General features: G+C 40.6%; 1 protein-coding gene across 1 annotated transcript in view; it reads right to left on the reverse strand.

The window, feature by feature from the left end:
• The window catches only part of plxna1b (plexin A1b), a 143,978-nt gene extending 142,748 nt beyond the window's left edge, over positions 1 to 1,230 (reverse strand). Inside the window, exon 1 of the mRNA XM_048200124.1 lies at positions 1,073 to 1,230. The gene's annotated coding sequence lies outside the window, so the exon portion shown is untranslated. The remainder of the gene's footprint in view (positions 1 to 1,072) is intronic.
• Positions 1,231 to 15,098: the final 13,868 nt, after the last annotated feature.

A 15,098-nucleotide genomic window follows, 5' to 3' on the forward strand; every position in this document is an offset into this window, starting at 1 on the left:
CTTCTGAGAATCCTCGTAAATGGTTCACGTATGGTTTTCATGCAGCGAACATGCAGACCTACTGAAGAAAGACCAAGAAAATGAATAGTATGTAGGCGTGTATAGGCTACACACACCCACGGACAGGCAGAACCTTCAGATGCACCGCAGCAACAGCTTCCATAACCAGTTCTGCTGTTAACGCCCTTTTAACGCAACACACCGAGACTAATCATTTATAAATCAATTAGAGCCTATCGATTTTTACCAAAAGCAACATGTGGTCCTCTGAGATGAGGGAGCCTCTTAGAGCTGGATGGAGAAACAGGAGGAGTAGTTTAAAAATAGCCCGTTTAACAACATATGGTTCCGAGACAATTTCAAATCGGAATGTTCATAAACAGCATTCTTGCAACGTCCGCGTCTTTATTTATGTGCGAATTTCTCAAAACGATTTTGGAATGTCAGTTTCTTATCGGTTTCAGTAACTTTGACCTAACCCCAGCACAATCCGTCACCATGCCGCTTGCTGTTGTTCTTCTCTGGGATCTAAAACAATTTGACTCAAACAGTTCTAACCACGACCTGAGTTGTTCAACTCTACAACGTGTTTGGAAAGTATTCAAACCGGATCAAGTAAACAAAAGCGATACATTTGATACAAAACATTTCCATTCATCCGGAGCGTTCGAGGAAATGTAATCAGTAATAAATTCCCTGCCTTACATTCCATGATACGCGCTTGTAAAATGGATTATGTGAAAATACACTTATACGCCAGCAAACCATAGATCTAAATGTTTACAAAGTCTCTAAATATGATCAATACTCGAAACTCGAGTCTCGGAGAACAAGTGGAACGCCGGGTTCTTAAAGTTTTATACGTGGTGTTTGGATATTGTAAAAGCCAAATGCTGGTTTCCACACTTGAAACACCACAGCAGTGCTTAAATTACACACTACACGAGACTAGTCTCAACGCAGCGCTACGCTCCAAGATCCTGCTTTCCAAAACTACTGCCGCGAAGATATCTACTCACATTTCTAACCATTTTAACGTAGACAGTTTAGATAATTCCTTTATGGTACTTACACGTTCGTGTATTCTTTGGATGGCATGTCCTAGTCATAGTTAAATTCCCAAACTCGCTGAAATATCCCGTTCCGTGGCGCGACAGGAATGCGGCTCGGCGTTCAGAACGCGAGCAGTCTCGATCTGAGCAGCGCGAGGACGGACTGCACTGGAAACGATCAATCACGCGCGGAGTGCGCGCCCAGGCGCTACTCTAGCGCGCCACCTCGCGGCGTGTATAAAGGCACGACACTGTAAACTTTCTTGTGAAGTTTATTCGCCAAACTTGATCCCAAAATTAAGCATAACACACTATACAGTGTAGTACACTATTAAATGCAGTATACAATAGAGTAAAATGCAATATACACATATTTTATTGTTTCACATAATATAGACAATACAAATACAAAAGCACAATACAGCACTACAAAATTACAATTACTTTGAGTTACATTTCTCGAAAAAGTAAGAACCTCAGCAGTCAGTTTACAGAAATCTTTACAGGACAGCAATCAAATTGATCCTTCTATTGTCAGTGGCATAAAACCATAGGAAGCTCATCTAGTGCTGAAAGCATTAACATAAAACATATTAAGCATTAATGTTATGGAGTTAAGTACAGAATGGTGTGTTTGTGTTAGCATCTGATTACTTGAATAGAGAACAAAAGCTCTCTCAGGCCACAGAGTCGATTGATCCGCTGGTGGTGACATCTCTTCACTCCCCGGACTCACAAACATTGTGTGAATGCAAGCAAGCATGCAAATATAAGCATTTGTCAATATAAATAGTTCATACAAAACAAATACAACATCATACAAATGCTACAAAAGGCTGGAGCTGCAACAAAGCCTCTTGATCAATTTCACCTGTCATATGATTTAATGTCTTCCTGACATGTCTTTTATTCTTTCATGTTTAAAAAAAAAAAAAAGACTGCTATGTATGTATGTCCTCTGAACTGCATTATGTGAATATTATGTAGACTTACTGTTTACTTCAAATTCCTGCTTTAATAGTAGACTAATCCTTGCAGGTGTCATCAGTCCAGTCTGTGAAACGTCTCAGTTTAGCTTCAAAGGACGTTTTCAACGATGGTTTTCTTTAAAAATGAAGACTATATTTTTTGCATTCCGATTCCAACATCCAGAGGCACAACAAAACGTTTTTCTCTTATTCTGTGGATTTTGCACATTTTCCTCCAATTGCTACCGCTATTTTTCTGCAACCACTATGCTCGCGCAGCTGCAAGTGACGTAATTGTGACGTCTGCTCCAAAGAGGTCTATAGGAAGCCATCACAGATTTACATTCAGTGACTGAGGTTTAAATGTCTCAGCCAATATAACAGTGATTCAGTAGGAACTGTGTGTGTATATGAATGTGGCAAACTTTTTTATAAGCTATAAGAACAATTACACGGTTAAACAAGTGCCTTGGACTCTTTAACAAGCTCAACCCCAGCCATAATGCAAAGACCGTAAACATTAAAGTGTCCGAGGTCAAAGCCAAAATAGTCAATTCAAATTCCAGAGAGACAAGAGGCAGAATGTAATCTGAACCCAAGAATGCAAGCACAACGACCCTCAAAGCAAAAAGAAGGCTTCATATTGCAGTGTTTCCATACACTGACAAGGCTTAAACTAGTCCCAGACTAAAAAGCAACTTGTACTGACATATCCTAAAATATGTCAGTGCCATTGTTTTGTCTCAAGATGCACACCCGTAATGTTTTTTTCTTCTTCTAGGGTACGTTTATAAAAGCTACTTAAATACCCTAAATAAACTAAGGCCTAATCCTGTCTGTGAAACCAGGCCATGATTTAACATGATCGTGTACTGTTCTGATAAACAAATAGATAGAGAAAAGGCTGAAAAATAAACAAAAATAATTGGCTTAGAAATATCCAAAAAATCATTTAAACCATTCTTACATTAAAATTCTCAAAGAAAATTTAGGAAACATTCATTATTGTCAAGTAGTAAACTAAGGCCTGGTTTCACAGACAGGGCTTAAATCAAGCCAGGATTAGGCCTTAGTTTACTTAGGACACTTAAGTAGCTTTTATAAACGTTCCTTAGAGAGAGAGAGAGAGAGAGAGAGAGAGGGGAAAAAAAACATTACTGGTGTGCATCTTGAGACAAAACAATGGCACTGACATATTTCAAGATATGTCTGTGCAAGTTGCTTTTAGTTAAGACAGCTCAAACATGCATTTTAGTCTGGGACTAGTTTAAGCCTTGCCTGTGAAACCAGGGCAAAGTGTCTTAACTTGATAACTTTACAACATCTGCCATTGTCAATCCCAGGAATTTGTAGATGCATAACAACATGGATCGCCAGTTAAAGGTCCAGTATGAAAGGTTGGACGAGTGGGAATGTTTTTGTTGCTTTGAATATGAGGGGTTTCAGGTTGCAGTCAAGTCTATAAGCCTAATAATTTTAATAAACCAAAATCGCAGCACTATGCCAGCGGATGCATATCTGGAATTTGCATTTTGTTTTTTGAACAGACAGAATGGATGTATGCTGCTGTTGCTGTCTGCAATGACCACTCAGCTAAACATTAAAAGTCATTCCAGTGCTAGGTGACCACTCACTGTAACACAGTAAAAGAACTGAAGATCTTCTTCTGTATTAGATTCATCCCTGCCCTGAGCTATTTCATAAAGTGGTGGGGACAGGATCGGCCATGGCAAATAAATGCCGCTTGTGCCTCTGGTGGTGTGTGGATGTCCATATGACACCTGTGCAGAAAGCAGAGTTGTTAATCTCCTTATGGCTGCAGTCTTTAAGTAGTGGAATGTGGTGCATGGTTGTACTAACATGGTCTGATGTGTGTGTGTGTTTTAATAGCTTGTCTAATCTCATCCCAGCAGGGTTGCCAATCCTTGCCATGTGGCTTCGCCTCTAACAGGATTCAGAAGAACAGAAGGTGAACACTTTATTTAGTGATGACCAGTCAGTGAGTGTATGTGCTGAGGTAAAATATATATTACAAAATAAAAAAACTGTTGTGCTGTCGTTAATTAAGTCACTTAATTAAATAAATGCATGCAGTATATTAATGTTGTTTTATTAAAGGGTTAGTTCACCCAAAAATGAAAATTATGTCATTTATTACTCACCCTCATGTCATTCTACACCATCTTCGGAACACAAATTAAGATATTTTTGAAAAAATCCAATGCTCAGTGCTCAAGATAATTAACACTTTCACTGCCCAGAAAGGTACTAAACACATATTTAAAACAGTTCATGTGAGTAGTGGTTCAACCTTAATATTATAAAGCGACAAGAATACTTTTTGTACGCCAAAAAAACGACTTTTCAACAATATCTAGTGATGGGTGATTTCAAAATACTGCTTAATAAAGCTTCGAAGCTTTACAAATCTTGAGTTTCAAATCAGTAGTTCGGAGCGCCAAAGACGTGATTTCAGTAAACAAGGTTTTGTTACGTCATAAGTGTTTTGAAATTTCAATAGTTCATGTGACTTTGGCAGTTTGATACGTGATCCGATCCACTGATTCGAAAAAAAAGTTTCATAAAGCTTCAAAGCAGTGTTTTGAAATCGGCCATCGCTAGATATTGTTGAAAAGTCATTATTTTGTTTTTCTCATCTCTTTATTAAGGTTGAACCACTGTAGTCACATGAACTGTTTTAAATATGTTTTTAGTACCTTTCTGGGCATCTGAAAGTGTTAATTATCTTGCAGGCCTCATTGAGCATTTGGATTTCATCAAAAATATCTTAATTTGTGTTCCGAAGATGAACGACGGTCTTATGGGTGTAGAACAACATGAGGGTGAGTAATTAATGACATCATTTTCATTTTCATTTTCATTTTTGGGTGAACTAGCCCTTTAAGTGATTACAAATATGAGCGGCACTGACTGAGAACCAGATGCTGGCCAGATATGACCTGTATACTAAGACAGTATAGTGACATGAACACAGAGGCTTTGAAGTGGTTTAGCAAGGTCTTTTTTTTTTTTTTTTTTTTTTTAAACATGAAAGAATAAAAGACATGTCAGGAAGACATTAATCATATGACAGGTGAAATTGATCAAGATCTGGCTTTGTTGCAGCTCCAGCCTTTTGTAGCATTTGTATGATGTTGTATTTGTTTTGTATGAACTATTTATATTGACAAATGCTTATATTTGCATGCTTGCTTGCATTCACACAATGTTTGTGAGTCCGGGGAGTGAAGAGATGTCACCACCAGCGGATCAATCTAAATTTTCTTTGAGAATTTTAATGTAAGAATGGTTTAAATGATTTTTGTGGATATTTCTAAGCCAATTATTTTTGTTTATTTTTCAGCCTTTTCTCTATCTATTTGTTTATCAGAACAGTACACGATCATGTTAAATCATGGCCTGGTTTCACAGACAGGATTAGGCCTTAGTTTATTTAGGGTATTTAAGTAGATTTTATAAACGTACCCTAGAAGAAGAAAAAAACATTACGGGTGTGCATCTTGAGACAAAACAATGGCACTGACATATTTTAGGATATGTCAGTACAAGTTGCTTTTTAGTCTGGGACTAGTTTAAGCCTTGTCAGTGTATGGAAACACTGCAATATGAAGCCTTCTTTTTGCTTTGAGGGTCGTTGTGCTTGCATTCTTGGGTTCAGATTACATTCTGCCTCTTGTCTCTCTGGAATTTGAATTGACTATTTTGGCTTTGACCTCGGACACTTTAATGTTTACGGTCTTTGCATTATGGCTGGGGTTGAGCTTGTTAAAGAGTCCAAGGCACTTGTTTAACCGTGTAATTGTTCTTATAGCTTATAAAAAAGTTTGCCACATTCATATACACACACAGTTATATTGGCTGAGACATTTAAACCTCAGTCACTGAATGTAAATCTGTGATGGCTTCCTATAGACCTCTTTGGAGCAGACGTCACAATTACGTCACTTGCAGCTGCGCGAGCATAGTGGTTGCAGAAAAATAGCGGTAGCAATTGGAGGAAAATGTGCAAAATCCACAGAATAAGAGAAAAACGTTTTGTTGTGCCTCTGGATGTTGGAATCGGAATGCAAAAAATATAGTCTTCATTTTTAAAGAAAACCATCGTTGAAAACGTCCTTTGAAGCTAAACTGAGACGTTTCACAGACTGGACTGATGACACCTGCAAGGATTAGTCTACTATTAAAGCAGGAATTTGAAGTAAACAGTAAGTCTACATAATATTCACATAATGCAGTTCAGAGGACATACATACATAGCAGTTACAGCATGAAATAATATTTAAACCTATAACATTTTACATAGATAACTTTTAAACATAGTCTATAAATTTTTTATTTCACAATTCTGACTTTTTTTCTTGCATTTGCGTGTTTATGACTCCCAGTTCGGCCATTATAACTCGCAATTGTGAGTTTATTTTACAATTCTGAGGGGAAAAAAGTCAGAATTGCGGGATAAATTGCAATTCAGAAAAGACAGGATAACGAGTAGGCTATATATCACAATTCTGTTTTTCTTTGTAAGAAATGTGAGATATAAACTCAGGTTTGCGAGAAATAAAAGTCAGAATTCTGAGACATAAACTCGAAATTAACTTTTTTTTATTCTTTTATTTCGTGGCTTCCATAGACTGCTACTGCTCAACTGTCATTTTCTGCAACCAGGTAGGCTCCGCCCATAAAAAACGTCATCGCTGTTTGCAAACACCAAATTGGTCTATACAATCACATCTAATTCCATCAGCTCAGCTGAAGAGACAACATACTCGACTCGAGTTACAGAGCTTTTGATCACAGCTACAGCTGCCCATATTAAGTTCATCATGAGTCTATTTTGGAGTCTCATACAGTGTAAGGTTTTGTTTTGAAGTCCTGTATTCTTGAGTAACATATTTGAATCATATTATTTAGGGTTATTATTTTGATTTTGGAGTCTTATATTTATATCTGAGAATGACTTCTGTTGTGTCTCATGACAGTTTTTTCAAGCAGATGATGGGTTTTCCAATTGAGCTTTGGTTTTTCTCATCACTAACTGCTAACTAAGAGTGCTTGTTCATTGGATGTCTTTAGTTGCATAAACCCAAAGTGAAACAATTACTATAATTTGACAAACATTATGAATTAATCTTAATTTAATAAGTCAGCCCTCATTATCAAATGACAGCAGAACAGACGACGGCTGATGCTTTGAAACAAATGAATATTTCTGAGCTTTTCTCCTTGGATGTCTTCTCATTATCACTGATTAAAAGATCTCGGATATTAAACCCAATTAAAACCAGCTTGTGTAAAAAATCGTGTGAAAGACATGTTCAGTAGTTCGGATATACAAACCACAACTGATGATTCACTGAGATATTTTTGTATAGTCTGGTGCTTATACTACTATAATTTGATATGCAATCAAGTGCTGTTCGACTGACAATTAATGGCAATGAAAAGCTCCTATTGAAAGCTGAAAGAAAAACATACATGTTGTTTTTCATTTGTTAAAGCAGATCTGAAAGCAGGAATAGCTGAGCAGTGAAAATAACCATTTCCTAACCTCTCATAAGTCTCATAAAATGCCTACTTGCATAATTAGATACTGAAACCAAAAAAAGCCGAAGTTCGTGGCTACAGTGATGACCGCAGATGTTTATAACGTGATTTATGAAATGTACAGTGTGAAAATGTGAAAGCTACAGTCAAATCCTACATATAGAGACTGATCTCAGAAATCATTCAAACTCCTTCAGATGAAAATTTAAAAGAGTTAAAAAAAAGAAGAAGCATGACCTCTCTCTTCTGTAAGGATGGAGTCTAACATGACCCTTATCTGACTGAAATATACTGTATAACCTTTCCCCCTCATATCAGCAGTTTTTTTGGTAAAAACCATAAAGCCAGAATAGTTTTTCATTTAGGATATAATCTGATGGTAGATTCTCTGAACACATTTGAACTTTAGGGTCAGACTCTGACTCTTGACTGATTTGTTTTGAGGATCAGATCTCTGAGGAGCTGCACTCAGTAAATGTGAATACTAAACATAAGCCAAAGATAAACTGATGTTTACAGTTGCACTGGGATCAGTCAGACATGCTGAATATTGCTTCTTCAGCTCACATGCTCACATGTGTGCAAAGTATATATGTGTGTGTACTTGTATACACTCTTAAATATAAAGGTTCTTCACTGGCATCAATGGTTCCATGAAGAACTTTTAACATCCATGGAACCTTTCCATTCCACAAAAGGTTCTTTATAAAGTAAAATGTTTAAGATTTTTTAAATGTTCTTTGCACTCAGCAGGGCCGGTCCTCACTTTCTGACACCCATTTAAAGGACTGTTTGAAGGTTAAGAATTAGTTTTAGGTTAGGGTACGGGGCTATAGAGATTGCATTATATCAATGAACATTTGTATTTCTGACCCTGGACATCATTTTTGTTGCTTCTCAAAAACACTAAAGAATCTAAATGTACAGTAGCATTCACACATTTAGACACACCTACTCATTTTTAATTATGACTATTTTTCATATTTTACAATAAAACTAAAGTCATCAAATGGATGAAACAGTTTGTAAATTATGCAACAAAACCAGATCTCATCTTACCTTAGATATTTTTTCAAAGTTGCCACTCTGCTTAGATTACAGCTTTGTAAAATCTGCTGTGCTGTAGTTGTTTGTTTGTTTGTTTGTTTGTGTGAACTCAATGTCACTTCAGCACAAAAATCCACAGATGTTTAGCACCACGAGAATGAGCACATGGCTGGGACTTGAAAACAGCTGAGGGAATGTCATCAGTCTGAGGACATTGGTTGGCTTCTATTCACTGGACTTGGCAAAGATTATGACATGTTTCTGAACATCCAGCACTGTTGTGCTGTTATTTGATGCAGAGTATTTTCCTTGTCCATCTGTTATTGTACCATTTTCATTTTCAGATTTACTGAGTCCTAAATGACACATAAAAACAATGCCAGCATGGACAGGTTGCATGATGTCCTCATCCTCAAAAACGTCTCGGTTACGTATGTAACCCTCGTTCCCTGAAGGAGGGAACGGAGACTTACGTCAGTAGTGACCGACGAATTGGGATATCGCCAGAGAGCCCTATCAGCTTCGAGTGAACTAAACAAGCCAATGGAATTGGTGTGCGATATTTGCATAATGCACCCACGCCACGTGGTATAAATAAATAGGGAAGCAAATGCAATCGCACTCTGTTTTTCGGTGAGGAGACAACCTTGAGTCTGCACTACAGCAAAGGCACAGGAACTGTGGCAACGGGATGTACGTTGCCATTCCCTCCTTCAGGGAATGAGGGTTACATATGTAACCGAGACGTTCCCTTTCAGTCGGTCATGTTCGACGTACTTCAGTAGTGACTGACGAATTGGGATCCCAAATAAATAGGTGGCAGTAATGGCATTGCAAGCCGACACTAGAACGGGTTCTTCGTGTTTACCAGCTACTGGAAGCGTCTACACGGGAAGATACCGGTTCCACACGAAGGCTATAGAATCTAGCGAACGTGTTGGGTGTCGCCCAGCCCACAGCTCTACAGATATCTGTCAGCGAGGCGCCATGCACCAGCGCCCAGGAAGAGGCAACTCCTCTAGTGGAGTGAGCTCTTAACCTTAACCATTCCTTGGGACTGATAAGCCAAGGCGATGTCGTCCACTATCCACTTGGCCATCCTCCATCTGCATATTTGCCTAGGCCCCGGGTCTGTGTGCCAGAGCATCCGTGCCGAGAGTGCCCTCGGTCAGGGAATAAAACAACTGGCAATGGGCTATGTCCGGGGAGGCAAACAAATATATATCTGTGCGGCCCCGAAATGCTGCCAAATTAGCTGGATCACCTGGGGATGGAGTCTCCATTTGCCCAGAAGCAGAGGCTGCCATGAGAGCTCGTCGGCTGCGTCGGTTGAGCACGCCTGGGATGTGAATGGCATGAAGCGACCTCAGATGCTTCTGACTCCATAGCAAGAGATGGCGGGCGAGTTGCGACATGACGTACTGACGTACTGCTAGCAACTCGAGGCAATTGATATGCCAATGCAGTTGAGGACCGTCCACAGACCTGATACTGCATGCCCGTTGTACGTGGCTCCCCACCCGGTGGCAGAAGCATCTGTGTATACCACAGCATGCCTGGACACTTGTTCGAGGGGAACTCCTGCCCGCATGAATGAAGGGTCCGACCATTGAGTGAGGGTACAACGGCATTTCGGTGTCACGGGGACACGGAATGTACCACGCTGCCACGCCCAACTCGGGACCTGGCCGTGAAGCCAGTGTTGAAGCGACCTCATATGGAGCAATCTGAGCGGCGTGATTGCGGCTGCAGATGCCATATGCCCCAGGAGCCTCTGAAAGAGTTTCAGTGGGGCCGCTGTCCTGCGCTTGAGGGTACTCAGGCAGTTCAACAATGACTGGACGCGCTCCTCGGTGAGGCATTGGGTACAATGAAGTAGGGGCTGTAGAACCCTGACTCCATGTTGGCTGGAGGGACCGGCTCGATTGCATCCTTCGCCAGGAGGACAGCAATCTCCGCCCGGAGAACAGGTGCATTGTCCAGGGATACGCGAGTGTAATGGACACCCCTGAACACTGGGGGACGCTGGGCGAACTGAATCGCATAGCCGAGTCTGATGGTATGAATGAGCCAGCGGGACAGGCTAGGAAGCGCTAGCCAGGCTTCCAGACACAGAGCCAAAGGCACCACAGACGTACAGGGCATGGGGCAGTAAAGCAGAGTGCTGGGACCCGACTCGGAAGGCATAGCGGCCCGAAGTAGGGTCGGACTCTGCAAGGTAGCAGTGTGTATGGGAGATGGCACATGGGAGGCGGCCTCGACCAACACACTGGGACCTGCTGGCGAAGTGAGAGGGGGCTGAGAGTGGCAAGGCAAAGCATCGCACACTGCCAGCCGCGCACTCTTGGGACCTGGAGGATTGGGGAACAGCTTTTTTTGTAATAAGGTGGTTACCGCTGGACTCCGGAGAGGCAGCAGCGGGACAAGACAAGACACAAAATCCCCCCGGCCCTCCTCCGGGGGAGGGAGAGATGTGGGCATCATCTCTCGAAGAGCTGACATCCTCTCCTCCAGGTCACCCGTCTCAGGACCGCTTCCTCAATCTCTTGCCACCTGGCTTGGCTGGGTTCTGAGTGGGCTGGGCGCCACGTCCACGACCGGCTCCCTGCTGTCTGGCGGGTGTAGGCTGCTGCTTGGCCGACTTAGCAGGGGCGGAGGACGACGCAGGCGGGAGCCCTTGGCGACGAGTAGACTGAGGCTGTGCGGCGGGGTGGAGGCAGCAGCAGACCTGACCGTAATCCTCAAGTCACCCTGCCTACACGCCGACGCACCATCACCCTGGCCGGAGCCAGAGAAAACGGCCGAATGGGGCATAGGGGAGGGGACAGACGAAATGACATCTTGAAAAAGACGCAGGGTTCATCTGTGAAGCTCTTTTAGAAGGGGAAATTCAGCTCTGTTCTTTTGTGCTGAAGCACACAGGGAACAGCCGTGATGTGACTGCAGGTACACCACTCCCTGAGTCACACGCACAGAGGAACCAGCCCAAATTGCAAACCAAACGGGGCAAAAAATGCTGTAAAAATAGCAGTTGAGAGCTGTATAAATAGCTTAAAGGCTCCTCTGGAAAGCCCGCGGCCTCGTTGTAACGTGCCTTCACGCTAACACTTGCAGAAGAAAGCTCTTCAAAAGCTTGAGAAGTCACTCTCAGTCTAATAGCAGGAACACACAGGTTGGCTCCAAAGTGAAAGACAGAGTGCGATTGCATCTGCTTCCCTATTTATATCACCTGGCGGGGGCGGTGCGCATTATGCAAATATCGCACGCCAATTCCATTGGCTTGTTTAGTTCACTCGAAGCTGATAGGGCTCTCTGGCGATATCCCAATTAGTCAGTCACTACTGACGTACATCGAAGGTGACCGACTGAAAGGGAATAGTATGAATATATTTCAATGTTTGATTTTTGTTACTTTTGCACAGTCAATGATTTTGGTCAACGCTTGATGTTCAGTGTAAAAATTGTGTCCTGAAGCAAAACTTGTCAAGAACAACTTTACTAGTTGAAAAACTTTACAGAAAATTCTGTCATTAATTACTCACCCTCATGTCGTTCCAAACCCATAAGACCTTCGTTCATCTTCGGAACACAAATTGAGATATTTTTGATGAAATCCGCGAGCCTTCTGGCCTCCAATATACTGCAATGCAATTTCCACTCTTAAGGCCCAGAAAGGTAGTAAAGACATCGTTAAAATAGCCCATGACATCATTAAAATAGTCGTTAAAATAGTCTGTAACAATGTCAACAATTTCTCCTACATTGATCACGTGGTCAATACAGTCCAGCGCTTCCGGGTTCTACGTTAGAATTTGCCGACACCGTTCACATGAGCAGCATAACGCATGCGTGTGATGCTGATGCAGGAGCAGGCCAATACTGAGTTGGTGTTCTGACGTAGAACCCGGAAGCGCTGCAATGTGTGTACTATATGATCAGCGTAAGAGACTGACATGGAAGAGAAGAAACTGTTGAATAAAGTTGCTATTTTTGTTCGTTTATTGCACAAAAAATGTATTCTCATTGCTTCATAATATTAAGGTTGAACCACTGTAGTCACATGGATTATTTTAACGATGTACCACTTGGACCTTGAAAGTGGTAATTGTGTTGCAGTCTATCAGAGGCCAGAAGGACAAAAAAATTAATCAAAAATATCTTAATTTGTGTTCTGAAGTTGAACGAAGTTCTTACAGGTTTGGAACGACATGAGGGTGAGTAATTAATGACAGAATTTTCATTTTAGGGTGAACTAACCCTATAAGTGTTCATCTACCATGTATGATCCATAAAATAAATCTTATTTAGCAAATTTAACAATATATATTGTTTAAATACAAATGCATTTCAAACATTTAAGGTACCTCAATTCATTTTCTGTTTTGAATGACACATAAGCTTTGGTTGCTCATTAACACTTATCTCCTGCTTGCCATGCCATCACATCCAGTGACACATGAGATCACTTCAACCTTCTCTAAACACACACACACTCCTCCACAAACAAACCATCAGAGCCATTCATCTCTGTCATATAACAGTGACAGAAATACAATATAGAGAAGAGCACAGAGAAACATCACACACAAACACGTTTAACACCAACAGAAACTGTCCATGTGCTTCTAAACATTTTTCTTTAGTATTTAAAGTGTTTGAGCATTCTGTAAATCAGTGTACACTGTTTCTGAACTCCCTGAAATGCCTGCATTGTAGTCTTGAGTTTTCTTCCGGGAATAAACACAACACAAATTCCCGCCAAAGGCATACACAGAAAAAAGGGCGGGGGCTGGTAGGCTGGGCATACACTGTGCGATTTTTGTCAGACTTTGAGCCGAATACTGACTCGTGCAGCCTATTTTCAGCTTTGTTGTGCGTTATTTGTCGTGCAGTGTACAGGGGGAACCGAGAGGCGATAAACCTCTCCTGACCGGCAACTGGATGTTCGGACGAATTTCTGGCATGTTAGAAATTTTGGTCACCCCTCTTGAAGGTATAGCACAGTTGAAACAGACCTACAAATCGATTGCTCTAAACTCAGTGTTTCACTGCGCCTGTGCAAAAACAGAAGTTAAACTATTTCATCTTTAATGCAGCAAGAAAGAAAATGAAAATAGGGAGATCTTTAAGTTCTGTAGCTGTCAAACTAGCTGCAATTTAGTGAACGGGAAATGAGAACCATTGTTCATCATTTGGCAATTGGTAATAAAGAAAAATGTCACAATATTGGAAATTTTTCCATTTTATGAAGGCGAGTGAGTAGATATTACACAAGCAATGTGCAAACTTTGCACAAGAGTTTTGCTGGTGAAGAAGTCTCAAACCCCAGTTAATTATTCACTATACAGAAAGTGAAAACTTGACAAGCTTTTGGCACATATTCTCTCAGAGACAGATAGATAAATCCTACTTCAATGAAATATTTCTACTTGAATTTATTTTCCTAATATTTTTCTTGTGACCCATATACGTAGTAATAAAGATGAGAAGTATTTAGTGTTAAACAAGTTGTTTTTGAAATAAAGCTGCTCCTAATTTTCATTGATGACTGATTATGGCAGTGTTTGGACATATAGACTGTTAATAACTAATTTTAATTATAGGCCAATAATTCATTGTTTAATTGACCTAAATGTTTTTTAATAATTTTCAATAAGGAGTAAACTAATCTATCAAATTTTTTATTATCCTCGCAGCACGTTGGTTATGTGGCGATGTGCTATGATTATTGCGGGGCAAATTAATTGTAATCAATTTAATAATAATAGTAGGCATACCCTAGTAATAATAATAGTATACATAAATTGGAAATGCTAAATCCTCTTGATATCAATAGCTGATGCTTTTGACAATATCTCTGGATACATGATATCATGGTCTATAGAAGAAACCCAACACAGGGGTTTATTATGCATATTTCACACATAGGCTATAGTGTGAGCAGACAAGTCGCAGCGTGATGATCGGACCATATAGCCTGAGCGCATAAATTGTAAGCTTTGGCTTTACATCGCATGCAATCTACTCTTACAGTGTGATGCCTAGTTCAGACTACACAACTTTAAACATCAGCAGATTGCTGTGCTGTTCAGACTACATGACTTGTCTGTAATCTGGAGTCTTGATATTGTTGTGGTGTTCACACTACATGATACAATGCAAATGATCCGCAACAGGGGTTCACACACTACATGAGCTGACAACAGCTCTGTCATCCAACTACTCTATCCGGTCCCCAAACCACGTTTTGTCATGAAAAACCACATGAGTGGAATGGGAAATGATGCGAAACAGGTGTTGTTTATTCGAAAATGAACATCGAGAAGAATTAGCGCTGCAAGCTGTTTGCGCAATGATCTGTTCTGAAAAACCCTGAAAAAAGAAAAAACAAAGAATATGGGTGAAAGAATGGATCTGCACACAGGCAGCAGGGATTGTCTGTGCTAGAGAGAGTTGAAGGTGAGTA

This window comes from Megalobrama amblycephala, linkage group LG8 (assembly GCF_018812025.1).
Source record: "Megalobrama amblycephala isolate DHTTF-2021 linkage group LG8, ASM1881202v1, whole genome shotgun sequence".
Classification (NCBI taxonomy): Eukaryota; Metazoa; Chordata; class Actinopteri; order Cypriniformes; family Xenocyprididae; genus Megalobrama; species Megalobrama amblycephala.